The sequence below is a fragment of the Macaca nemestrina genome, chromosome 16 (assembly GCF_043159975.1).
Source record: "Macaca nemestrina isolate mMacNem1 chromosome 16, mMacNem.hap1, whole genome shotgun sequence".
Lineage (NCBI taxonomy): Eukaryota > Metazoa > Chordata > Mammalia > Primates > Cercopithecidae > Macaca > Macaca nemestrina.
In genome coordinates, this window is record NC_092140.1 from 25,412,935 (window position 1) to 25,439,993 (window position 27,059).

The 27,059-nt window shown below is 34.3% G+C and overlaps 2 long non-coding RNA genes across 4 annotated transcripts in view; one reads left to right on the top strand and one right to left on the bottom strand.

The window, feature by feature from the left end:
• LOC105481660 (uncharacterized) overlaps positions 1-27,059 on the top strand; it is a 508,229-nt gene that overhangs the window by 191,273 nt on the left and 289,897 nt on the right. The window lies entirely within an intron of this gene.
• On the bottom strand, positions 19-26,485 carry LOC105481657 (uncharacterized). Its single transcript, XR_987059.2, has 4 exons — positions 26,185-26,485; positions 25,949-26,082; positions 449-532; positions 19-89 (listed from the first exon to the last, which is right to left on the bottom strand). It is a non-coding gene; the product is annotated as an uncharacterized lncRNA (long non-coding RNA).

Consider the following 27,059-nt stretch of genomic DNA (forward strand, 5'->3'; position numbering starts at 1 on the left):
AAGTAGAGTCCTCTGCCTGCCAGTGTGAAGGACAGAAGAACTGATGTGACGCCTGGGCTGTCTTCTGCATGGAGCTGATGTCCTCTGTCCTGTTTATGCAAATAAATATGAGGTAGGGAGGGGGAAAAAAGCTTAATTTTCTGAGTGCTTAAAAAGATATGGTATGTTTCAAGAATAAAGGCCCAATAAAATTACTAGCTTATTATTTGATGAACTTCTGCAAAAATATGTATTTTCTCTATTGTGAAGTCCAAATCCCCTACCAGCTAACAATGAACAATAAATATTAGACTTGCTGAGTTCTCAGGGGCCAAGCAGATGCTCATAATGCAAGCAAACAAAATAAAATGTCTGAGAGAAAGCCTCATATCAACTCACCATTCTGCCTCTGAGAGAAGTAAGCACCAGAAGAAAAACATTTTGCCTTTGTGCATGCTTATGTTCTTACGTTATGTACGTAGAGACCAGAAGCGAGAGCTGCTAGCAAGAGGCTTCCCTGGATCGTCAATCATATTCAAAGAGTGTGTACCATCTGCATTGGAAAAGTAGATGAACGGTAGGAGACAGTGCTTTAGAGTTTTCACTCTTCAGCCCTTAATACTCCCCCCAATGATCATATTACTTTAATAATAATGCAGTGTTAATAATGTCACAAAAACTGCAAAGATATGTTCACATTAACTTTTAAATCTTCAATCCCAAGGATAAGCATTTTCCAAAAAGGACCAGATAGTAAATATTTTAGGCTATGTAGGCCACAAGGCAAAATCGGCATATTATGTAAAAATTTGTATAACAAGAGAAACTTCTTACACATACTTTCATATTATATTCCATTTCTGTTTTATGTAAATAAATAATATAAATATAAATTATATAAAATAAAACAAGTAAATAAATATTTGATGTAAATAAATAATACTCAATTTAATTCATCATGGTACAGATTTATCTACTGTGTATTAAAAAAATTTTTTTGGGGGGATAGTGGTTAATATTTGCTTGAATGTATCTCATAGTATTCCCTATCAGTACAAATGATTGAAATATTTCATAAGTTAATGCTGCTAAGAAATGAGATTCATGTATTTTATCTTTGAAAATATTTTCACACAAATATGTGCTATGTGCTACTTATACTACATGAGCTTATTTTATTTTATTTTATTTTATTTTATTTCTTTTAGTTTCTGAGACAAAGTCTCGCTCTGTCACCAGGCTGGAGTGCAGTGGCATGATCTTGGCTCACTGCAACCTCTGCCTTCCAGTTCAAGGGATTCCCCTGCCTCAGCCTCCCAAGTAGCCGAGACTACAGGCATGTGCCACACGCCCTGCTAATTTTTGTATTTTTAGTAGAGATGGGGTTTCACCATGTTGGCCAGGATGGTCTCGATCTCTTGACCTTGTGATCCACCTGCCTCAGCCTCCAAAAGTGCTGGGATTATAGGCATGAGCCACAGCTCCCAGCCTCATAAGCTCATATTTTTATTGAGAGTATTTATTGTTTGGGATGCATTTATGGAAGTCTACTAGATAATTTCTTTGACGTTTGTCTCTAATCATGTCATTGCATTACAAAGTGTCACTTCCAGTTGAAGTTTTGGTAGACCCTCCTCAATTGCACAGTTCAGTGGATTCTGAAATATACTCTGAAAATGTAACAAAATAAATTGTGTTGAAATGGAGATACATTTTTTTTTTATTTTATCATTTGACCACATGGGAAATGTTTTTAAAAGCTTGATGTCACTTAAAATACAAATAATGTTAAGTGTCATCAAAATGACATTATTGCAATATCAGTTTCACATAGAAATACTATTTTACCCTTTAATTTTCCACTGAATTTCACTGAGGAGCATTACCTATTCTGCATAAAAGTAATCACCAAAGTCATTAAATGTATTCTAATAGTAATTAAGGATGGTTCTTCCATTCAGAAAACAATGTCAGTCTTAGCCCTGAGCTCAAAAAATAAAAATAAAATCCCAGTAAAACTTTACCACAGCTAAACCATCAGATTTTGATGTGGTAGAAAAAGTCAAATTACTTCACATATATTTCTAACTCACATGCCTGGCAATAGTTAACTCCAGAAAAATAAAATTCATCAATAAACTTCTAGCTAAATTATATGTGATAGTATAAAATATTTTTCTGACAAGTATCTGCTGATGAATAATAAAATGAATTAATGGATACTATAAACCCCCTTTGTTATCACAAGCTTTCTGAATTTTCCCAACTATTTATCTGCTTTACGTATATTTTTACCACTTTCAGTTCTAACACATCTTAGCAGATTCTACTTCAGGTTGTAATGAATTAAGTCTTTTCTCAGCCACTTGGAAAACACTACCTCTTATACTTGTTTCAGACAATCTGTTTATAGACTGTAACTCTTCAGTCTCTTTCAAGTAGACAGTGGTGCATCTGATAAACAATAACAACAAAAACCAGTATTAGTAACATCTGTAAGACTATCAAGAGCCAAGGAAAACTAATAAAAATATTTGCCTTGTTTTGTAATTTATTATGAATATCACACTCAGTGTTCTCTTTATGTAGCTCTAGCTCTCTCTAAAGAGTTTGCAGTCTTAAATAACTTTTTTATCTTAAGCTACATTTGTTCAGCTGCCACAATGACATGTAATCCAGTTGATTCACTAAGAGTTTTTCTCATTTGTCTTACAAGTCACTCAAAATATTTGCTTACTGCTTGACTATTAGAATTTTTTTTGTGTGAGAAGTAATTCTTCCACGATGATATATTCCATTTTCAGTTTTCAGCTTTTCTGATTATTGTCTTCTTGTAAGATGGGAATATTGTGATAAGCATGTATGTATGTGCATACTATATTCTGACAATGCAAATGTGCATTATGTTCTTTTTATACTATAACAGTGCTATTGTAAAATAAACATAATTGTCTTCTAATTCAGTAACCAAAACATTGTCATACCATGACTTAAAAACACAACTCTCAAACTTATATTTTCTTGTTGAGTATGCACTAGTATAAACAAACATTAAAAAATCACAATAAAATGATAAATATGACACTCCAAATGCTGTCCAGGCCTAATTGTGTCACTGCAAGTTTTTCTATGCCTACCAGTGGTGAAAACAATGAATGGAGACTCTGTTGCAGCTATTAAACTCTGTTGCTATACCGAGAAAACAGCCATAGACAATACATCAAGGAAGGAACATGGCTATGTCCCAATTAAATTTTACTTATGAAACGTACAATTTGAGTTCCATATACTTTTCATGTGACATAAAGTACTTTTTTAAAATTTTTAATCAGTTTAAAATGTAAAAATCATTATTAGCTCCCAAACAGAACCAAGGGAGGGACTGGGACACATTTACAGGCAGGGAATAATTTGCCAATCTCCATTTCTATTGTAATATTATTTTGCTTCTGTTAAAAGCATAACAACAAAGGAGTAAAGAAAGAAAGAAAGAGAAGGCTTCCGTACAGAAGACAAAAGATACAATATGCAATTCATTTTAGAAGCTTCAGGAATTGACCTCAAGAAATAAAGATACTAACATGGACATTTCAGAATAGTTTTTAATCTTCTGATGTACTCTGTAGCAATGATATTTAATTGTACAATTTTTAAAAATTTTTCTAAGTAATTTCAAATATGTTACTGCATCTGATCTGCAAATTATCAATATAAGAGAAAGAGTACATACATAACTTTGATAAGTAGGAGAGAACCTGGCATAGTTATGCTGATACTTACAGGTGTTATTGATTCTAGTGAAATATATTCTAGTCTAAGTAGTTAACGCTAACTACGTGAGGAAGAAGAGCCATTCTATTCCAAATGTAAGAGTTCCTGTGATATCAATAATCATAGGAATTCTACTTCATCACAGTGGCGTTGTACATATACAGGAAGATAATATGTAGGTCCTATTTTTTTTTTAATGGAAATCAAATTACTTTTATTTTCTCTGACCCACTATTCCTTATCCTGATTAAAAATGAATTCTCAGCCTACTTATGTTTTGTTTTGTTTTGTTTTGTTTTGTTTTGTTTTGTTTTATAATCACTCCTTTCCCCTAGTATATACCATCTCTGACCTAAAGAAGCTCAGATACATGACCTCACTAATTAAATTCCAACTTGATTTCTTATATTTTCTTGGTATATCTTTCTAATCCAATATCTTCTCAGAGAAAAAAACAAATTGGAAGGGTATTTTGAAGGTTGTGGCTAAAAGGCAAAAAGAAAAAAAGTATGGGTGCCCATCAGACATTTCAAAGATATTTCTTTACTTGCTCTTGAATATATATTTAGGAATTGATTATATTTAAATATGAATTGACATCCAAATATATCATCAAATAATCTACCCTGCCAAAATAATAAGTTGCAAATAGTGTGGTCCTGGAAAACTTGAACACGGCCACAAGCTTTCTGTCAATGATGGAAATTATACATTGAAAATGCAAACCAGCAAAATATTAATTTTCCATTTGTATATATATGAAAGACCGACTTGCTCACTGAATTTGGAGATCCTGGAAGTGATTTTTTTTCAACATTCTCAAAATAAAAGCTGAGACTTGAAAAATCAGCCAAACAGGCAACTAGTTAAAATTTAAAGACTAGATATGTGAGAAATCCATTGCTTTATGTAGATTTTGATTTTGCTTAGACCAGGGCCCAACTTGCAATAACAGCTATCACGGAAGACCAAAAAGAGAGGGTGTGTTGGTGGTTTGTATATGAGGTTTGGCACCTATTCATGTGCATCATTGTTAAGACCAACTAACTAATTGTCCCTTTAACAACAAGCTGCTAGTTATCAGTCCAATTTTTTGATATATATTCTCAACCTCAACACTAATTTCATATGTTTAATTTTTTTCTCTTTCAGTACTATTTCCAAAATTTTGAAGAGTATTTTTTAAGAATATTCAGACTCAAACATAGTAATAACATTTTCCCCATATTCAGTCTATTTTAAAAAAAATTCAAGGTAATTCCTGTACTTTTATGATGCTCAACTACACTTTAATAAATTGTCCCAGGAGATAAATTATGTGTGTGTGAGTGTGTGTGTGTGGTATGTTTAGTAGGGACAGTGGAAATCAAAATCAGTTTACATCTTAGAGATATACATATACTTTATGAAAACACAGAAACAAGCGTCATGAAATATTCACAATAAACTCAATTCTTATAAACCAAAATAAGAGAAAGGAAAAGAATAGGGAAACTGGCTCTTTACTTTCTCAGTTACCTTGTACTCACTCCACATTCCTTCAACACAAACCCAAAACTGTCTATCCATAACATAACACTTAGTGTACATTTTATTTGTGAAAAAAGGAATCAATAGGTTATATGTTTTTGTTTTAGAACTGGAAGAGTAAAATACAGGTGTTTGAGAGTTTCTTAAAATTTCATGCAAAGCCAAAAGTTAATATACGTATAATAGACAACATGAGCCAACCAGCGTGCTGGGAAAATATTAAGCAATTCATTTCTTCTTTACATTTTATGACAAATCTCTTACTATCCTAATTACTGTAAATTAGGAAACTGGTTTAGAGATACTATCTCGTCAGTGTCACGGAGCTTTAGAATTACCAATCTCAATTTCAGCTTTGCTTGGTCACTCCTCAAAATTGTTCACATAATGAAAAGAAATAAACAGATGAACACATAAAACATTCTTCAAAGACAGTCCTATATGTGACCAGTTTCTCCAAGGTGAGAAAAATAAATTTTGTAGAGCTTACTAAAGTTTACCTGGAACACATTTCCATAGTTTGTGTCTGGGTGATCCATTCCAGTTTTGAATCTCACTTTCATTATTTTAAACCAGATGACCTTAAACATGCTATTTAACTTATTTTTAGTAATAGAATCAGAAGCTCAGTGAAATTACATGTAATTAATTAGACTGGAAGTTTACAGATTTGATTTCCAATGTGTTCTTGAGTGTTTTTCAGCTGCAAAATCTGATTGAGTATAATGCATTATATTTTAAACATCTGCTACCATCTTTTTTTTTTCTCAGGAGCGGACTATCTGAAAGTGTAAAAAAAAAAAATGCTTTGTAATTGTTTTGTCAAGCCATCTTCTTGAGCCTAGAGTTAGAACATAAACAGTAATGAAAGGGAATATAAAAATCGAGATAGAAAATGTAGTTAGGGCCACACACATTATAACAGAATGCTTTGGTCAAAGTAATATATGTAACTGATAATTATGTATAATTATTGTGTATTAATAAAAAAAGTCAGTGAGTGATGGATATGTTAATTAGCTTGATCGTGGTAATCATTTCAATATGTATATCAAAACATCAGGTTTTATAGCACATTCACAAATTTTGTCAAGTGTAACTCAGTAAAGCTGGAAACATTTGGCTTTAAGATTTTAGAAAAAAATCACAAAAATTCTGTACAGATATTGGTCGTAATGTGCCCATCCACAAATAATCTAACAGAGAAATTAAAATGTTTAGCATATGCTTAATTCTTCAGTCATTTACTCCACAATGGACTCTTTGGTCACTCCAACCAATGAACATTTTTTTTTTAATTTAGCTTTCAAATGTGTCCATGTTATTTACATTAAAGATCCTTAATTATAAGATATTAGAAGACAATGGTTTGAGAGTAACATATTTTTAATGCCAAAGCATCTTGACTAGGGTCATTCTTATTTTTATTGTGAATTAAATAATTTAGCCCACTGATTTACCAGTTCCAAAGCAGATGCGACAAATGTATTATATTCAGTTTACTGTATTTAAGGATAAATAGCAGTTATGTATGTTCATGTCCATCTTGTGCCAAAAAATGTTTAAATTGCCTGTAATTTCACTTCAGATTATGTACAAACTCTTTTGCTGGCATATATACAGCAGTCTTACTCAACTATGATGATCAGAACATGTATCTTTTTCTCTTCAGACCTTTGAACAAGCATCTTTGTAGACCACTAATTTTATATATTTATAATTCCTTCTTTTAAAATTTAGCTAAGACACTGCCTTCCTGAACAATGCCTCCTGTAAGTGGGCCCGAACATGTACCCCCCCATCTGAATCTGATCCATTCCTGTGTGATCACATGTCACCCTTAGTTTCTCACTATAAGCACCATAATTATGGTTTGTTGTCTATTATTATAATAAACCCCTAATTTATGAGGGCACTATCTGAAATGTAGTACATGCTATACCGTGCCATGTAACACTGAGTAAATAAGTCTTAGGCCCACTTAATATAATTTTAAGAACCTAAAAATTCTGGGAAGAAGATGAAAATGACTCTATAGATTTTTGAATCTTCACACATATTTCCACAAAACAGAGCAATTAGGATAACAAGCCTTCAGAAATAAAGTGGCAGTGCCTTTTGTGATCTCCAGTTGTACAAAATATGTTAGAATGGTAAGACAGTACTGGAATCATCTGGGCTCTAGAAACTCATGGAACTAGGACAAAACCTCACTTTGAGGAGAAACTTCTCTGTGTGTTTTCAAACAGTGGAACTGGGAAAGTGGAAACAAAAGAAAGAGAAGTTTTAGCTAAAGGAGAAGGTGGTGAAAGCAAGCAGAACTCAGAAGCTGTAAAGAAATGTAGGCATTATCCTAGCCTGTTTTCTTCTTTCTGGAGTACAGAGTTGGGGGGGGTGGGGCGTGGGAATAGTTACTTTTCTTAAACATGAGCAGAGATAAAAAAAGATAAGGTTGAATCATATTTAAGGTTATCGAAAGAAAAATAAGAAAAACTTCTTCCCACTGACAATAAAGACACTGTAAAAGATACTCCCGCAAAGTTGAAGAAAATGATAAACTTATCTTTCCAAACAAGCCAAAAGAAATCTATATAATGAGAAATGGTACAAAAGAATAGCATAAGAATTATTTATAAAAACTCAAAAATTAGTGAATTAGGAAAAGTGAATATTGGAAATGACAGCTGACAATGCAGAGTGTATTTTTAGCCACCGTTAGCTGATTATTATTATTCTAGTTTTTATTCTATATGTGTATGTTTTTCCATTTCCATGTATTTGTTTTCAACATGTCATTTTATTTTAGAGTTGTCTCACTCAATTTTAAAATGACTAAAGTTTAACTTCTAGAAGTAATTGTCTTTTCTCTAACCTGTTCTCTTGCTTAAATACAAGTTTCTCTATTAATTACAGCCCTAGCATATTTCAATAAGTGTAATTCCCTATAACAACATACATACATATCTCATTTTGTTGTAATTCATTTTATTATGTTTCACATATATCACATTTTCTACGAATTGAAAGTCTATGGCAGCATTTTGCAATAGCATGTACTCATTTTGTGTGTCTGCGTCGCATTTTGGTAATTCTCACAATATTTAAAACTTTGTTATTATTACGTCTGATATGGTAATCTGTGATTAGCGATTATTTTTTATTTTTGGGTTTTTTTGTTTTTGTTTGTTTTTTTGAGACAGAGTCTCACTTTGTCACCCAGGTTTTAGTGCAGTGTTGTGATATTGGCTCACTACAACCTCTGTCTCCTGAGTTCGGATGATTCTCCTGCCTCAGCCTCCCAAGGAGCTGGAATTACAGGTGCCCATCACTATGCCCCTCTAATTTTTGTATTTTCAGTAGAGACGGGTTTTCACCATATTGGTCAGGCTGGTTGCGAACTCCTCACCTCAAGTGATCCACCTGCTTCTGTCTCCCAAAGTGCTGGGATTACAGGTATGAGCCATCATGCCCAGCCAATAATTAGTAATCTTTGATATCACAATTTTTAGTAGTTTTGGGGCACCGCAAACTGTTCCCATATAAAACAACAAACTTCATCAATAGACGCTATGTGTGTTCTGACTTCATCAGCCAGCCATTCCCTCATCTCTTTCCCACTCCTCAGGCTTCTTTACTCCCCAAGACACAACAATATTGAAATTAGGCCAATTAATAACCCCCTATACTTCCCTCTGATTGTTCAAGTAAAAGGAAGAGTTACATGTCTGTCACTTGACTTCAAAAACTAGTTTGGAAGACATGTTGAAAGCTGAAAGAGGCTGAAAGCTAGTGTTCTTGTACTAAACAGTTAGCTAAGTTATGAAAGCAAAGAACAAGTGTTTGAAGGTAGTTAAATGTGCTACTCCAATGAACACACAAGGAGTAAGAAAGTGAAACAGCCTTACTGACAATATGGAGAAAGTTTTGTTGGTCTGGATAGAAGATCAAACCAGTCACAACATTCCCTTAAACCAAAGCCTAAGCCAGAGCAAGAACTTAACTCTCTTCAGTTCTGTGAGGGATGAAAGAGAGAGGAATCTGAAAAAGAAAAGTCTGAAGTTAGCAGAGGTTAATTCATGAGGCTTAAGGAAAGAAGCCATCTCCTTAACAAAGGTGCAAGGTGAAACAGCAAGTGCTGGTGCAGAAGCTGTAGCAGGTTATCCAGAAGCTCTAGCAAAGATCATTGATGAAGGTGGCTACACTCAACAGATTTTTTAAGTGTAGACAAAATAGATTTCTATGCCATTGCTAGAGAGGATAAATAACAGGATGCAAAGCATCAAAGGATAGGCTGTGACTGTCTTGTTTGGGGCTTATACAGCTCATGATTTTATGTTGAAGTCAATACTCATTTACTACTCCAAAATTCCTAGGAGCCCTAAGAATTATGCTAAATTTACTTTTGCCTATGTTCTATAAATAAAATATCAAAGTCATTTTCAGCCCACTATTGAGACCTATAGTGTAAGAAAAATGCGATTTAAAAAATATTTTAAAAATATTACTGCTCATTGACAATGCACCTAGGCACCCAAGAGATCAGATGGAGATATACAGGAGATTAATCTTGTTTCATTTCTGCTAACACAACATCCGTTCTGTAGCCCAGAGATCAAAGAGTTATTTTGACTTTCAGGTCTTTTTAAGAAACATATTTTGCAAGGCTATAGCTGCCATATGTAGCGATTCTTCTGGTGGATCTAGGCATAGTCAATTGAAAACTCTTCTGAAAACAGACTTAGCATTTTAAATGCCGTTGAGAACATTTGTGATTCATGAGAGGAGGTCAACATACCAACATCATCAAGAGTTTAGAAGTTGATTCTAAACTTATTTGAGTGGTTCAATACTTCAGTGGAGGTAGTAACTGCAGATGTGAAAGAAATAGCAAAATAACTAGAAGTAGAGCCTGAAGGTGTTGCTGAACTGCTGCAAGCTAATGACAAGACTTGAATGAATGAGGAGTCACTTCTTAAGGATGAAGAAAAAAATGGTGTCTTGAGATGGAATCTACTCCTGAAAAAGATGCTGTGAACATTGTTGAAATAAAAACAGAGGGTTTAGAATATTACATAATCTTAGTTAATAAAGCAGCAGCAGGGTTTGAGAAGGATGTCCATTTTGAAGGAAGTTCTACTGTGGGTTAAATAGTATCAAACAGCCTTGCATGGTACTGATAACTCTTCCATAAAAGAAAGACTAAATTAATGCATCAAACTTCGTTGTCTTATTTTAGGAAATTGTCACAGCCACCCTAACCTTCAGCACTAATCCAGGTTTACAACTCACTCAGATGCTTGTTAGCAATTTTTAGCAGTAAAGTACTTTTTAATATAGGTATGGAGACTGTTTTCTTAGACTTAATACCATTGCACAGTTCATGGCATACAGTATGGTATAAACAAACATAACACCTATATGCACTTAGAAACCAGAAAAAACAGTGTGACTACTTTCACTGTGTAATATTCACTTTATTGTTGTGGTTTGGACTGATTCAGCAATGCTGCTGAGGTACGCCTGTAGTTTTCATGGTCCAAGTCCATGGACCTCTGACATCACTGCTTTTATTTGGATTGACTTCGCATTGCTTTTGCTAGCCAATACCTGCTTATAAAAATCACGTATCACTGCCTGAAAAAAAAAAAAAAAATTCCAGCCTGCCTGTATATTGAGTCTAACTCTGGGTTAATAAACTGCCATTTTTCTGTTCTGGCTCTATGCAGGCTTTATTTAGCAGGCCTCATGGGAGAAAGTTACCCTTCTCACATCAGACTTGATGTACAGCCAATGCATGGCAGTCTTGCGGTTTCAAAGGGAAGCTGCATTCAGGGACTCAGGGCCTCCTGGCCAATCAATGCTCTTTGCATAATCACATTCCTTGCCCTGGCACCTTCATTTCATTCTTTGATCAGCCCTCAAATCCCTCTAACTCACTTCTTATCCTCTTGTATATTTCCCTTTTAAGCTCTTCTGCCCTCTGACTTTACAATTATTTGTGCAATTCCTGTACCTGCTTCAATACTATGGTGCAAGAAAACTTGTCTCCTCCACGATTTTTCTGACTCTGCATAAACCGCACTGTCTCATATTGCCTTGAGCATCAAAGCAGAGGCCAACAGAGCAAATGTAAATCTACACATCATAAGTCTAGATATTTAAGTTACAAATTGAGCCCTTGTCCCAGCTTGTGTTTCCATGAAGGACCACACATCATGCTTCCCAGAAATTTCACTGGTAATGGGCGTATAAAGATATTGTTGCCTCCCCTGTTTCAGCCATATGACCAAGTGTTTCTGTGGATCCCCTGGATAGAGCATGGAAAATAGTGAATGCAGATCCCAGCTCAGGCAGTGACTGGACCTGCCTAAAACTTAGATGAGAACTGACAGTTCAAGCTACCCAAGGCATTAGATCAGGCAAGTGCTTCTCCCTCAAATGACCTTTTTCCAACTCAGAATTTCCAGGCAATTATACATGCTTTCAAAACTATTTCATGTAAACAGAAAAAGGAAGAAACTACAGTGATCTGGGAAAAGTGATCTGCCTGGGAGAATTTGGAGAGGCAATCAGAAACAAAACCTAGAGAGAGGCTGTAAGTCCTCATCTTGCTCTGCACCTTATCTTCTAGCCTGGGTGGCTACCTTGGCTCAGGTTTTCCTCAGCTGTAACTCCATTTTGCTCAATTGTTACCTTTCAAAAAAATTTCTTAGGAAACTAAAAATATGTGTTTTAAGGTCGGGTGTTTATGTGATATTCCGGGCCTGCTGCCCAGGTCTAAGGGTAGCATGGGCCTCCAGTACCCTCCGGTTCTAATGACTTCATTGGTAGCATCCTGCGGGGGTCATGTCTGATAGTCACTATCTACCAACAGAACATGGACATAAGAGTGCCCATATGCAGCATGTAAAGTTAAATCTGATTTTTCTGTAATAGATGGCCAAAGGTATACTGAATACCATACAAATGGAAAAGTCTAAAAATTCATACTCTAACACTTAGTGGAATTGTAATTTATCACCCTACCTATGTTTGCAGCTCATTATGTGACATGCATCAAATATTTCTTAATAGTGTAGTATTCATTTCTAGTATTAATTCCAAACACAGTATGATGGTTAGTTTTATTTGACAACTTGACTAAGTCATAAAGTGATAACATATTTAGTGAAACGTTATACTGGATGTTTCTGTGAAGGTGTTTGTAGATGAAATTAACACTCAATTGATAGAATAAAGCAGATTGCCATCCCTAATGCACATAAGCATCATCTACTCAATGGAAGGCCTAAAGAGAACAAGACAGCTGACCCACACCCCTTCTTCCCACTCCCACCCTACTCCACCCCCAAGTAAGAGAGCCTTCTCCTGCCCAATTCCTTTGAACTCTAAGACATGGGCTTTTTTCTTGCCTTCAGACTCAAACAAACACTAGCTCTTTCTGGATCTCAACCCTGCCAGCCCTTGAATGGGAATTACACCATCAGTTGCACAAGTTTTAAGGCCTTTGGGATTGGAATGAAACTATACCACAGGCTCTCCTGGATGTTCAGTTTGCCAACTCAATCCACAGACCTTACGACTTGTCAGCCTCCATAATCATGTGAGCTAATGTTTTACATGAAATAAGAATATATACATATCCTGTTGTTTCTGCTTTGCTGGGGAACCTTTACTAATACATACAACATAACTTCCAAATTTCTGTAAAGTTTCTTAAATTACAGTGGTTGGCATTCAGCTGTGAGTCCTCATATATCTATCAATCTACAAACTCACACCTGATTGGTTTTTTAGTTGCTGGCATATTCAAATGATTTCACAATTCATTTAAAAATGCTCACACCTGTAGTCCCAGCACTTCAGCAGGCTGAGGCAGGTAGATCACCTGAGGTCACAAGTTGAAGTCCAGCCTGGCTAACATGGTGAAATCCCATCTCTACTAAAAATACAAAAATTAGCCAGGCACGATGGCCGATGCTTGTAATCCCAGCTACTTGGAGGGTCGAGGCAGAAGAATCACTTGAACCTGGGAGGCAGAGGTTGCAGTGAGCAGTAAATCACACCATTGCCATCCAGCCTGGGCAACAGAGCAAGACTCCGTCTCAAAAAAAAAAATAAAAACAAAATTTAAAAAAGAAAAATGTTTAACTTTTTTCCACAAGTGACCCCAATGAAACATATACAAGGTAGAATGTGTTAAAGGAGACAATCTAACATGTAGGCAGAAGTTTGGGTATGGGGCAATTATGAAGATAATTTTCATTGCCAGGAGCCAGTTGATGAAAAACCCTATAATTAGATGAAGTACACGGCACTAAAAGAGAAAGATTATTATGTATAAATTACATGCTAGAACATTGACATGAAAATACTAATTATTAGCATCATTATTATTATGAGTTACAAATAGTTTACATACTTAATATAATACTGAATTACACATGATCTTTCAACATAATGCTCATGCCCCAAAGTTAGACACAGCTGTCTGCCACCAACTCAGAATAAAAAGAGATGTGGAAATAGAATGAAACCAACACATAGCAATATAAAAAAATCAGCCATAAAATACTCACTGGCTCTCTTCTCAAAAATTTGTTCCTCCTCTCTGATTAGAAAATTTTCCTGGCTGGGTGCAATGGTTGAGTCCTGTAATCCCAGCACTTTGGGAGACCAAGGCAGAGGATAGCTTGAGTCCAAGAGTTTGAGAACAGCCCGGGCAACATAGTGAGACCTCATTTTTACAAAATAAATCAATAAGTAAATATTAGCTTGGTGTGATGGTGCATGCATGTGGTCCCAAATATGTGGGAGGCTGAGGTGTGAGAATTGCTTGAGCTCGGGAGGTCGAGGCTGCAGTCAGCCATGATCATGCCACTGCACTGTAGACTGGGTGACAAAGGGAGACCCTGTCTCAAAAAAGAAAAAAAAGGAAAGAGGAGGAGACAGGAGGGGAGGGAAGGGAAGGGAAAGGAAAGGAAGAGAAATGAAAAAATAATTTTCCTAAATATTTGAAATGAATAAAAGCAAAAATGTTAACAGAGCTGACCAGAGAACTTCTGTGCATAGTGTATCCCATAAAGGATAAGAAGAGATTATCCTTTTCAAAGTAGGCAGAATTTTTTGTTCTTTTGCCCAGTTACTTAGCCTTGATTTAATATATGGAGATTTGATGGATAATTTTCTTTCTTTAAGATTCAGCAACTCCTAAGAGCTCACTCTTAACTACTGCAGTTGTTACCAATATCATTTAATTCCCAAATTCTTCTCATACTTACTTCCCTGATTTCTATCCTATCCTATACATAAAATTCACTTTCTTTACTGTCACCCAGGTTATAGTAACTAGTATTATGTGCATGTCTACCCTAATTTGAAAGTCTATTGACCACCTCCCGATCATATTTGCCTACACAATGTTAATCCTTCCTAATGGCCCAATTAAGATCTTCAAGAATGTCCCCTGAAGACTGCAACTGTTCCTCTAAATTCTGATCATATTAAATAATAATAGTGACACTTTAAAAAACAGAACTGGCTGGACACGGTGGCTCACGCCTGTAATCCCAGCACTTTGGAAGGCCAAGGTGGGCAGATCACGAGGTCAGGATATCGAGACCATCCTGGCTAACACGGTGAAACCCCGTCTCTACTAAAAATACAAAAAAAAAAAAAAAAAAAAAAAAAAAAGCTGGGCGTGGTGGCGGGCGCCTGTAGTCCCAGCTACTCAGGAGGTTGAGGCAGGACAATGGCGTGAACCCAGGAGGCAGAGCTTGCGGTGAGCCGATACCGCGCCACTGCACTCCAGCCTGGGCTACAGAGCGAGACTCCATTTCAACATAAATTAAAAAATAAGATAAAAAACAGCTGTGGTGGGAGAGAGAATGGAGATGAAGTTAGACCTTTGTGTATGTTTATGAGAAAAAGATTCTAAGCTAAAATACAATATGAACTTGAAAGGGCCTGAGATCTCTTTTTAGAAAGAAGGAAATGAAATGGGTATCAGAAAGTTCATGAACTTATATTGGTTGGAATTTGGTATAGAATTACGGATAAATGGAGCTAAAATTTTATACCTCTGTGTGAGATAATGAGGGTTAAGCTCTTGCTGCTATTTTCATTTGCTAGTCTAATATTGCTCCATTTAGCTATTCCACAAAAATTGTTGGTATTTACCAACAGCATTTTCTGTCCAAAGACAGTATTTCTTTAGTGCTATTACATTACCTGTTAATCCAGGATATAGAGTTAACAAGACCATCCTGATTGAGCACCTGACTCCTCCAGTTCTTCAGCTGAGTGGAGAATACCACAACAGCTCAAGAACAAGAACAGCACTGAATAGCTCTAAAACCAAGTTTATAAATATACAAATAAATGGTATATCCATAGAGTGAAATACCATCCATTATGGAAAAAAAATGAGGTATCAAACCATGCAAACACATGGATAAACCTCCTAAAGCAAGATTAAATGTATACTTTGCTTGTTTACAAATTCTAACACATTAGAATTTATGTAGAGAAATCAAATGTAGTGAAATAAAAAGCATTATATCCTTATCTGATAAAATAGATATAAATTTCCAAGAATACTATAATCATGATACAACTGCTGAAATAATAGAAATTAGTAATGATATTGAGAGTGAATTAATGGTAAATAGAAATGTATTTAATCATCTATAAATTAAAATTTCATTACATAATATATGCCAGGAAAGATAATAGGCATTACAGCATTGTACTACTTACCTCCCTTCTAATGTCTTATTATCAATTAGTATAGGAGAAAAAAATTATCTATTTACATATATATTCATATTATATGATATGGAATAATAATAAATGATATAGTAACCAAAGTGTAAAACTTGGGACATTCAGGTAACTGATACTTTTTTAATAGTGAACTCTAAGAAGACAAGAAAAAGATAGTATTTATATGATCAGTCTATTAGTCTATTACAAATATATTGTGAATAAATAAGACAGGTATAAAAAACATGGAAATTAGTAAATAGGCGCAAAACAGATTTGTTCTTTTTTTTTTTTTTTTTTTTTTTTTGAGATGGAGTCTCATTCTTGTTGCCCAGGCTGGAGTGCAGTGGTGCGATCTCGGCTCACTGCAACCTCTGCCTCCCGGGTTCACGTGATTCTCCTGCCTCAGCCTCCCCAGTAGCTGAGATTACAGGTGCCTGACACCACTCCCGGATAATCTTTGTATTTTTAGTAGAGACGGGGTTTTGCCATGTTGGCCAGGCTGATCTTGAACTCCTGCCTTCAGGTGATCTAACTGCCTCGGCCTCCCAACGTGCTGGGATTACAAGCATGAGCCCCCATGCCTGACCAACAGATTCTTTTTTTTAATTGACAGATAAAAAGACATATTTTAGATCTCTGTTTTCCAATACAGTATTCACTAGCCATATTTGAAATGTGATTCTTGAAACATGGATAGTCCAAAATGAACGTGTTGTAAATGTAAAATACACACAGGATATGAAAGATTAAGTAGAAAAATGCAAACTGTGTCATTAGTAAGTTCAGATCTATTATTTGTTGAAATAATAACATTTTAATATAGTTGGTTAAATAAGCTATTACTAAAATTCATTTTATGTATACATTTTAAAAATATGGCTATTAGAAATTTTTCAATTATATGTATGGCTCATATTATCTTTCTATTGGAATGACATCATTTTAGAACATCAGAAATATCTGAAAAATACTGAATGTTTTCCCACATTGACAAGATAATTTGCTGCAAACTTATACCATTCTAAGGAGTCAAATGTAACCTGACAGATAAAAGACTCAGAGTAGTCTTCCAGTAAAGACACCCATTTGCATCCGCTACCAATTTCATCATACTGTCTCTACTGTTAAATAACAAACTGCCAAAAACTTGGTGGCCTAAAATAATAATAAACAGTTATTTACTTACTATTCTTCAGCCTAGCTGGGTTCAGATAACTGGTTCCGCTGGTTGGTTGTTTAAGGTCTCTCATAGGCTCAACAGGGTTGTTTAAGATCCTTTGAGGTTCAACAGGGACAAAAAAATCAACACTCCTCCCTCAAATGTTTGGCACCTCAGTGTTAGATGTGAACGAGACACTCTCTTCTTGTGTTCTTTCCAGTAGGGTATCCTAGATATCTTTCTGTGGTGACCCATAGTGCCAAGACAATGAAGGAAAACTTTGGAGGTTTCCAAAGGAGCAGCGGGATGTTGTCAAGCCATTTAAGGTCTAACCATATCTGAGTCATTTTTTACTTCTACCATATCTTACTGGTTTCAAAGAAAATCATGTGGTCATATAAGGGCAAGTGAATAGATTCAATACATATAGGAAGTGTTTTTGACAGTCTTCTCTGGAAATTATTTACCACATCATTAAATTTATGCTTGTTTTCAAACTATTGGACTACAGAACATGTTTTGTAATTTTTCAAAGATTATTATTTTCTTGATATAATCACATTTATCATGTTTTCATTGAAAAGTATTGCACAGGTCAGGTGTCATTTCTCAGCCTATAATCCCAGGATTTTGGAAGGCTGAGGCAGGAGGATAACTTGAGGCCATCACAGGAGCTCGAGAACAGCCTGGGCCACATAGCAAGACCCCATCTCTAAGAAATTAAAAAAAAAATACCAGGTGTAGTGGTGTGTGCCTGTAGTCCCAGATACTTGAGATACTGAGGCAAGAGAATCACTTGAGTCCAGGGATTTGAAGCTGCATTGTGCCATTGAGCCATGATCATGCCGTGGCACTGCAGCCTGGGTGACAAAGCAAAACTCTGTCACAAAAAACAATGAAAAACATAAAAAAAAAGAAAAAAATTATACAATGTTTACCAGAGTTGTTTATTGAATTTAAGTAATGCACCTTGTATTTAAACAAATGACTATATGATTCACATTCTAAAAACTTCAAAATAGAGAACAGTATTATACTTAAAAATAAATATCCTTATTTAATTTCTAAAGATTAAAAGGCTCTACTTAAGAGATAGCATGAGCTTGCTAATTTTTTGTGAAAACAAGCTGTGTATGTGTTTATGGTAGTATGTCTTAATCTATATTTTTCATTTATATTACAAAGTCTTAGAATTGACAGTTGCCTTTTGTAATAGAAGTTATTCTCAAAGATCATGCTGCATTTTTAAATATCCATCATATTTCTTACACATAATAACTATTTTGGATAAAATGTTTTTGCTCCTACCATTGAAAAAGAAACTTCCCTACTTATTTTATACTGGTGAAATTTCTGATTAAGTAAATACCTAAAATAATACACTTTTTTGAAAATCCCCTCTTTTTCCAAAGGCATTAGAAGTTAACTTTTGTTGTGAAAACCAATAACTCTGAAAATATTAAAATGGGCCATTCCATACATAAAGGGAAAGATGGTAGTTAAGCCTCTGACAGCATGAAAGAAAAATACGTGCTGATTTTTATTCAATACAGAAAGCCTCAGTTCTAAAGGTGAGGAGCAGCAGCACATAAGACAAAAATGGCAGCCAGTGGCATAGAAGATAAAACCAAGGAAGTGTAGTGTACTGAAAGCCAAAGGAGGTGTTTCAAGTAGGAGTAAACACACACTCTCTCAAATCTCACCAAATGATCATGTTTGATGAGAATGAGAACTGAACACTATGTTTATGAATTCCATGAGCATTGGTAGAAATAAACAGGCAGAAGCTGGACTGAAATTGGTTCAAGAGAGGCGAGGAGCTGTGACCTGGAGTTGGCTTTAGAAGATGTTTTGTAGAATGGATGAATACATTTAAAAGAAAAATCTAGAGACAAATTGATTTAGAGTGTTTGTTTAATGCTCAAAGCAAGAGTGTTAAATGCTTATTTAAGATCACATTATGGACAACAGAACATAAGGATAAAACTTGAGATATTATGAAAATATAACCTACAAAAATATGAAATTAATTGAACAAGAAAGGACAGAGTGAGAAACCAACTACAGATAACTGTACAGATTTTGTGCCTGGAGGACTCTGAGAATACTGGGTAAAGTAGGTAAATGGGACACAAACAGAAACTCAGTTTTAGACCTGTTGGATAAAAGTAATAATAACAAGATGGATAGTAGAAAACCGAGAATATATATTTTACATTTAAAATGGTACAAAGTATGTGCCAGAAAGCTAAGGCCCACAGGCCCAATTTGGGCTGGTGCCTGTTTTTATAAAGTTTTATTGAGATCTAGCCACACTCATTCATTTATGTATTGTCTGCAGCTGATTTCACACTACAGTGGCAGAAGCAAGTAGTTAATCATTGCTGAAATTTAAGACTACATAAATACTTATATTGCTAAATATTTTTACACATGAAATTACATGATCTAGACATTTATTGAAATCTCTTGATCATCACCATTAAAGTTTGTAACCTTTATGTAGGTCATATATTTTTGGTATTTTATTTTCAATGATTCAAGTTATGTCACTGTCCTATAAGTGAATATGCAGACATACCATATGACTGTTTTGCACCAGCAGATTTTCATGGCCTATTTATGTAAGCAATTATCCAAATATATAGGACAATCATTTCCCTGTTTGATTATTTTTTATGCATGTGTATTTCTTGCATTTAGTGAACAAAGAATATCTGTTTTATTTAGGCTGGCACTTTAATTAGAATAATGTTCCTCTAACTGGAAAGTAAAAGTACAATTTAAACAGAAAAGAAGAATGAAACCAAGACAAAAGATTAATTTTGAAGCAGGAATTTATCACAGTTAAACCTAGTGAGATAAGACACATGTAATTAGAATCCTCACAATAGAGGCAGAGTGAATAAAAGCATTAAAGGCCTTTGCCAAATTAACACTTCATTGTATTAGCATTTGACAAAATCTTTGCAAAATATTTGACATAAATGGCAATGTCTGTCAACATTGAAGAGTTAACTTTCTGTGACAGTGTGTGGATAATATACACAAATAAAGTGAGTATTTTAAAGCTACATTTGTAGAGACAGAATGATGACATCTTTAAATTTCATAAAAGTTGTTCAAAGGAAAACATGAGAATCTTCACTCTAGGTATAAATTATATTGGTCCACAATCCTTAAAATTGACACACCAAGTAAGTTACCAAACCATTCAGACACACCCTATTAGCTAGAGAAATTATGTTTCATGGAAATTTATTCCTGAGTCATGAAAAATTCCTCAGTATATTGCAAAATCTATTACATAATTTGTGTCTTCGAAGGATTTTTTACTACCACTCATGGACCCTGTACCCAAAGGTTAGTCCTTCATATAACACTGTATTGGACAATAAATTACATATTTTCAGTATAGTCTTATCTGTATGTTTAATTTGAACAAGCATGTGGTTATTACTATAGTAATTCATATTTAAGAGAAAATGTCAAGGATGATATTTTAACTTATCAAGAAAACCACACCATTACTTTGGAATTTTTTTCTTTATATCAACATAATAAAATAAGTAAGTTGACATTTAATTATGCCAGATATTTTAAACATTAATTTTCTTTTTTTTATTAGTATACTGTGCCATATGTTTTAGACCTTTTTTTTCAACTTTATACTGTTTTAGCTTTAAATGTCTTGCTGAAGGGAATCATATTTAGCACTGGGTTTGAAAGTTCCTTGACATTTTGATTTATACTGCATATTCCTTCCACATACCTCAGACACACAGCAGTATGACAAGCACGGGCTTACTTAGGGAAACACTTCTCTCATGTTTCAGCAAAACTACTGTTTCTGTGTAGGCTCATTGCATTGGATGCTCAAAAGTTTTATTTTTTCATCCTGATCTTGAAAAATATTGTTGATGGAAAACACTTCTATCACTATACTATATTTCTTAATACAATCTCCCACCATTTTCTTTTCTGTATTTTAAATTTGAGTCACCTCAAGGTTAACTTGTTGTTAACTCTTTTTCTCCAAGTCTTATGTAATACAATTATAGTGATGAGCTTTTAGAAAAAGAAAAGGCATTTTCTATCTGCTAATAGATGAAGCATCTGGATGATAAAAGGTGATAAAGAGACAAAAATGCTCTTCTTTTAACCTATAACTATAAAAGAAGCACCCAGTATGCTGAATAAACAGTACTTGCATAATGTTATTTCTGAAAAAGGACTATCATAAAACCTCTAGACTTTATAGATTGTTACAATTTACTGATTTATTTTTAAGTTCTGTAGTCCCTTGTTGGTGGCCCTGCTCTCGGGAACCAGAGAGGTACCTCTGCCCGTGGGAACCCAGAAGGACCAGATCCTGACCCACTTTGAGGATCATTCTTCTCTCTCTCGAAGGATACGTGTTCATAGAGGGGTGGGTCAATCAGCGCATTCCTGGCTGTGGAAACACAGATCACCAGAGCACATTTCTCTCTCTTTCTCTCTCTCTCTCTCTCTCTTTTTTTTTTCTCCCCCATATGGATAGTCTAAGTATTTATCAAGTTCTGATTCTTTTTTGCTTAAAAAAGAAAAACAGATTTTCTTTCCTCTCTCATTTTACTATAAGCAGCAAAGAGAACCCAGCTCATCAATTTAGAAGTTCTACTTTTCTTAAGATAGCCAAGTTCTCACCACTTTAAAACAAGATTATCCAATACATGTTCTTCGTTCCTGTCTGAGACCTCAGCAGATACCTCTTTAACACTCATATTTCTAACAAAAGTCTCTTCAAAGCAATCTGGGTTTTTCCCATTATGCACCACAAAGCTTTTCCAGCCTCCAATATTACCCCATCCCAAAACCACTTTCACATTCTTAGGCATTTGTAACAGAAGCACCACACTTCTTGATACTAAAATCTGTATTAACTTGCTAGGCCTGAGGTAACAAAGTGCCACAAACCAGGAAGCTTAAACAACCAAAATGTATTTTCTCACTGTTCTGGAGGCTAGAAGTCTAAAATCAAGGTGTCAGAAAGACCATGCTCCCTCTAAAACACCGGAGAATGATGACTTCTAGTTATTTCTTCTAGCTTCTGATGGTTCCTTGGTTTGTGACAGCATAAGTCTAATCTTCATTTGGTATTCTCCCTGTGTACGTGTCTGTTCCGAATTTCCTCTTTCTATAAGAGCAACAGTTATCTAGGATTAGGGACCAACTCCACAGTATGACCTTATCTTTACTAATTACAGTTGACCCTTGAACCATGCAGGATTGAACTGCACAGGTCCACTTGTATGTATATATTCTTCTGCCTCTGCAGAAGAGAACAAGACCAAGCCCTCCTATCCTTCCTCCTTCTCAGCCTACTCAATGTGAAGTCAATGAGGATGAAGACCTTAATGAATAGTAAATATATTTTCTCTTCCACATTTTTCTCTTGCTTCCATTATTGTAAGAATACAGTAAATAATACATATACAAAATATGTGTTAGGTATGTTATTGGTAAGTCTTCTGGTCAACAGTAGGTTATTAAGTTTTGAGGGAGCCAAAATTATACATAGATTTTCAACTGTGAGGAGGGCCAGTACCCCTAGCACCCATATTGTTTAAAGAGCAACTGTATGTCCACAATAATCCTATTTCCAAATAAGATCACATTCTCGAGTACTGGAGATTAGGACTTCAGTATATGAATTGGGGAGGGTGGCAAAATTCAACTGATAACATGCTATGTTTTAGATAAGTAAAAATTACCTAGTAAAAAGCATATCATTATATAAATACTCACTAAACAGTTGTGATTCCTATTTTCCATGTTTCCATGATATTTTCTCCTGGAGACTATTTCTTTTGTTTTGACATAAATATTGCATAATGAGAGCTGGAAAGAAGCAAAATGTTTTAAGGCTATGCTTGTATTAATTCTCTTTGACTGAAATAACAAACAACAAATTATAGTAGTTTGTATGCTTAAAGATTCTGATTGAACATTATTGATTTCTTGGAAACCACAGGTTAGTTTCACAAAGTGTGCCAAGCCTAAGAGGTTCATTTTAAATTAAATTACAAATTTTTTTCAGGTTATTGGCAGTATGTCTTCAGATTTTACTTTCAATGTGTAATTATATGCATAAAAACTAACATGCAACCATATTACAAAGTAAAGAAACATGACAAAGTACAGCGCTCTATAATAGGATTTTCATTACATTAACAGAGTAAATATATAGCTGTTTATTATGAACAGATAGTGATGTTTAAGTTTACTGACTGATAAAGATTTTTTTTTGTGATAGAAATCTCTTGTAATTCTCCCTTACCAGTTTTGTTATATATCCTTGAGTAAATATAATTTGCCTAGTAAGATTGTGGAGATGAATTACTTTTCTTTAATGCTGTTTGATCCACTGCAAATAACATAATCAGATAATCTTTGATCTGTATGAGAGGATTTGCACTGAATGCTTACATGGATGCAAGAAATACACAAAAATAAGTTCTAATGGTTTCCATTTTCCACATTATTTTCGTAGAAAGTATGATAAATTGGGCCTAAGATAAGTGACTTTGAATGTTTATAGTATTTTAAACATTTCCTTTAACCTAATCTTAGGTTGTTACTCTTGCTCCTAAGAAGAACTGCAAATTTCAGAAAATATAATAAAGACCATAGCTAAAATTTCATGTATTTTTTACCTGAGTACCACTTACTGTAATTTAGATATATGACAGTGTTTACATATATACATATATTTATTTATCTTAGGAATTTAAAAAAAAGAGATTGCAAAAATATTTCCAAAATTTTTGAGTTGTAAAACTTAAGAAAAAATAAAATGAAATATACCTTGTAAATCACTGGAGAAATCTGTAGGAGTTGAAATAATAACTGAAATAAAATTTAAAAGTTAAAGATGATTGTCCTGTGGTAGTAGAATATAGATTATGCTTTTAGTTTGTTTCTAATATCTGTAGTTTCTCTGATGACCACTATTATTTGGTAGGAGGAATCATGTATAATTTTAAATTTTTTGAGAAGCAAAATCAGTAAGTGACAATAAAGTAAGAAGAAGAATCTAAGAATATTGATGTGAAAAGGTTTGCATTTTAGAGAAACACTATATAATATTTTATTCTATCCTGGGATTTAAATATTGCTTCCTTAGGGAGAAAAAGTAAAAAGAATGTATCAAAAATGAAAAGGGAAATTTTAATACTCTATTATATTCTAATGAATTTATTTTGCTCTTTTGTCAATTCCAAATGCATTTACAAAATACCCTCATGATGTTTTAATTTGGTTATTTATTTTACAATCTTAACAATTTCTAAAATCTATACCTAAAAATAAACACTAAGGAATAGCTGTGTGAATTTTCAGAAACCAGGCAAAGAAAAAAGATTTGAACCCACCAGATACTGTGACATTCAAAGAGTCATTGCTATGAAAACATTTTAGTCTTGGCTTAGATATAAACAAACTCCTGAACAAAATAGAGAGCTCAAGAAAATACATACGTGGAAAATTAGAAAAATTAATGAGATATAAGATATAAATTAGTTAGCATTGAGAAGACTGTCTCAAACATGTCCAAAAATAAGGCAAGATCCTGCTTTTGCCACACATACAAGTGAGCCATAGGTTAATTAAAGATCCACATGTAAAAGAATGTAATGTAAACTTAATAGACAGTAACGTAAACATGTATTTTCATCAGAACAAACTTCTTTTCCAAAGTACGAAGGATGAGTGATTTTTGTTAGATTTGATTACGTCAAGATTAAAGATTAAATTAACCAAAAGATGATGTAGACTGGGTAATAAATTAGAAAATATATTTGCCACATCTTAATACACCAAAAATTTACTTCTATAGTATAAAAAGAAATCTGCAAAGCAAGAAAAAATATATAAAAAATTTTGCAGAAAAAAATCCCATTAGCTATGTGTATATAAAGAGATGCTTAAAATCACAGATAAGAATTAATATAACAGTTTTATTACTATTCTAAGCCCAATGTATTGAAAAGATACATATAATATAATGAATTAGAAGGGATTTCATGAGAAAGAAACTCTTACTTGTGGTGAGGCTGGAGGTTATTTCAACTATTGTGTAAAATTTTCAAGCTCATTTAGTAAACTTTCATAAAATAAAGTTGTTCAACTAAACATTTATACTATCCTTGGTTTTATATGTGCCAGATAATTTTTTAGTAAAGTATGTACAAAGTTCCATACAAATATATTGACTTGGCAGCTTTCACAGTCTACATGTATATATAGGGAATAGCTAAATAAGATGCTACAGATTCATGATAAAAATACAATGCAGTATTTGTAAACAGTGGATTAAGTCGGTATGACAGAAGCCATAGGTCATAAATCAGTACTGAAAAAAATTAAGAATTAGGATAAGATGTAAATCAAATATATTTTAACTAAATTATGTAAAGCCATATAGAGTCACAAAAAACCTATATCAAGACATGCAAATGCAGTTGCATTTAGGATACATTTGTGTGGGAATAAGGGATAAAGAAAACCATAAAGTAAGAACCTTGGGTATGCTGCTGCTGATTACACACTATGAGGTAATCAGTCTGATAAACTCTCTTTCCTGCACCTGAAAATCCACCAACACATTTCGTTCATTCATTCATTCAATCAAAAAGACCACCTTATCAGTGTGGTTTTGCAGTTAAATTTTAAAATAAAGAAATGAAATAAAGCAGGACTTACATAAGAAGACGTTTATGCGAAAGGATTATTGCAAGGAAGAATAGGGACCTCACAGTTGGGAGACAGCTGTAACCCTAAGATCTACACGTGCAATCTCCATATCTGCAGGTTCCACATCCACAGATTCAACCACCCTGGATCAAAAATAAAATATAAGTAAATAGAAACAATACAACAAGTAAAGATTATTTAATGTTTATGGGAGAATGAACATAAGTTATTTACAAATACTATACCATTTTGTATCAGAGGCTTGAACATCCGTGGATTTTGGTATTTGCAGGGAGTCCTGAAACGAATCCCCAACAGATACCGAGGGACAACTGTTTGACAAATGTCAGACACACAGGCGATTGCTTTTGCTGTTTCTTTTTGTTTTCATTTTTTAAAGAGAGGAGTAAATAAGGCTAGGAAGATCCCAATGAGGAGAGTAGATCAGTTTGGCCCAGTAAATCGGAAAATGTCAATGGAAGCCAGCCTGTTCTCACAAGAGGTTGCAGTCTGGCTCAGGCAGAGAGTCGGCCACCATGCAAGGTCCTGGAAGAAGGAAAGAATCTTAACCAAAGTTTAGTTGACAAACATTTTGTTCACATTGATCAGCGAGGACAAGCAGTTTAGCTAATCGCTGATGAGGCAAATGGGAATTTGGAGGATCTATGTCTGGCATTGTCATAAATAAACAAGTGAGGCATTCATGAGTCTTATCTAAGTCATACAGGGAAGTGTGGTTCTCTTCAGTAGCCATTTTAGGAGACACAAAGGATTTAGGGTATTTTTTAGCCTTCACAGTTTTACAGGAGTACAGCGCTCATGTAAAATTTAGCATTGGGTCACTAAAGATATTCACCTTCATAATCTCCAAAAATTGTCTGTCTTGCCTTGCTGCAATTTCTCTCTCTCCTCCTAACTATAGACCCATTACATCATATATCCCATTATTTATACTTTTAGAAAAGACAGGCAAAGAAATTAGCATTAGGCTGCTTCTAATGTTTACCTTTAAAAAGTCCTTGAATTGAAAAATTGGACAATCTGTCTACATTTAGAAATCAGAGGAATATATTTACAGATAAACTCAATGTAATATTTGTCTTGCCTCACAAACATGTCA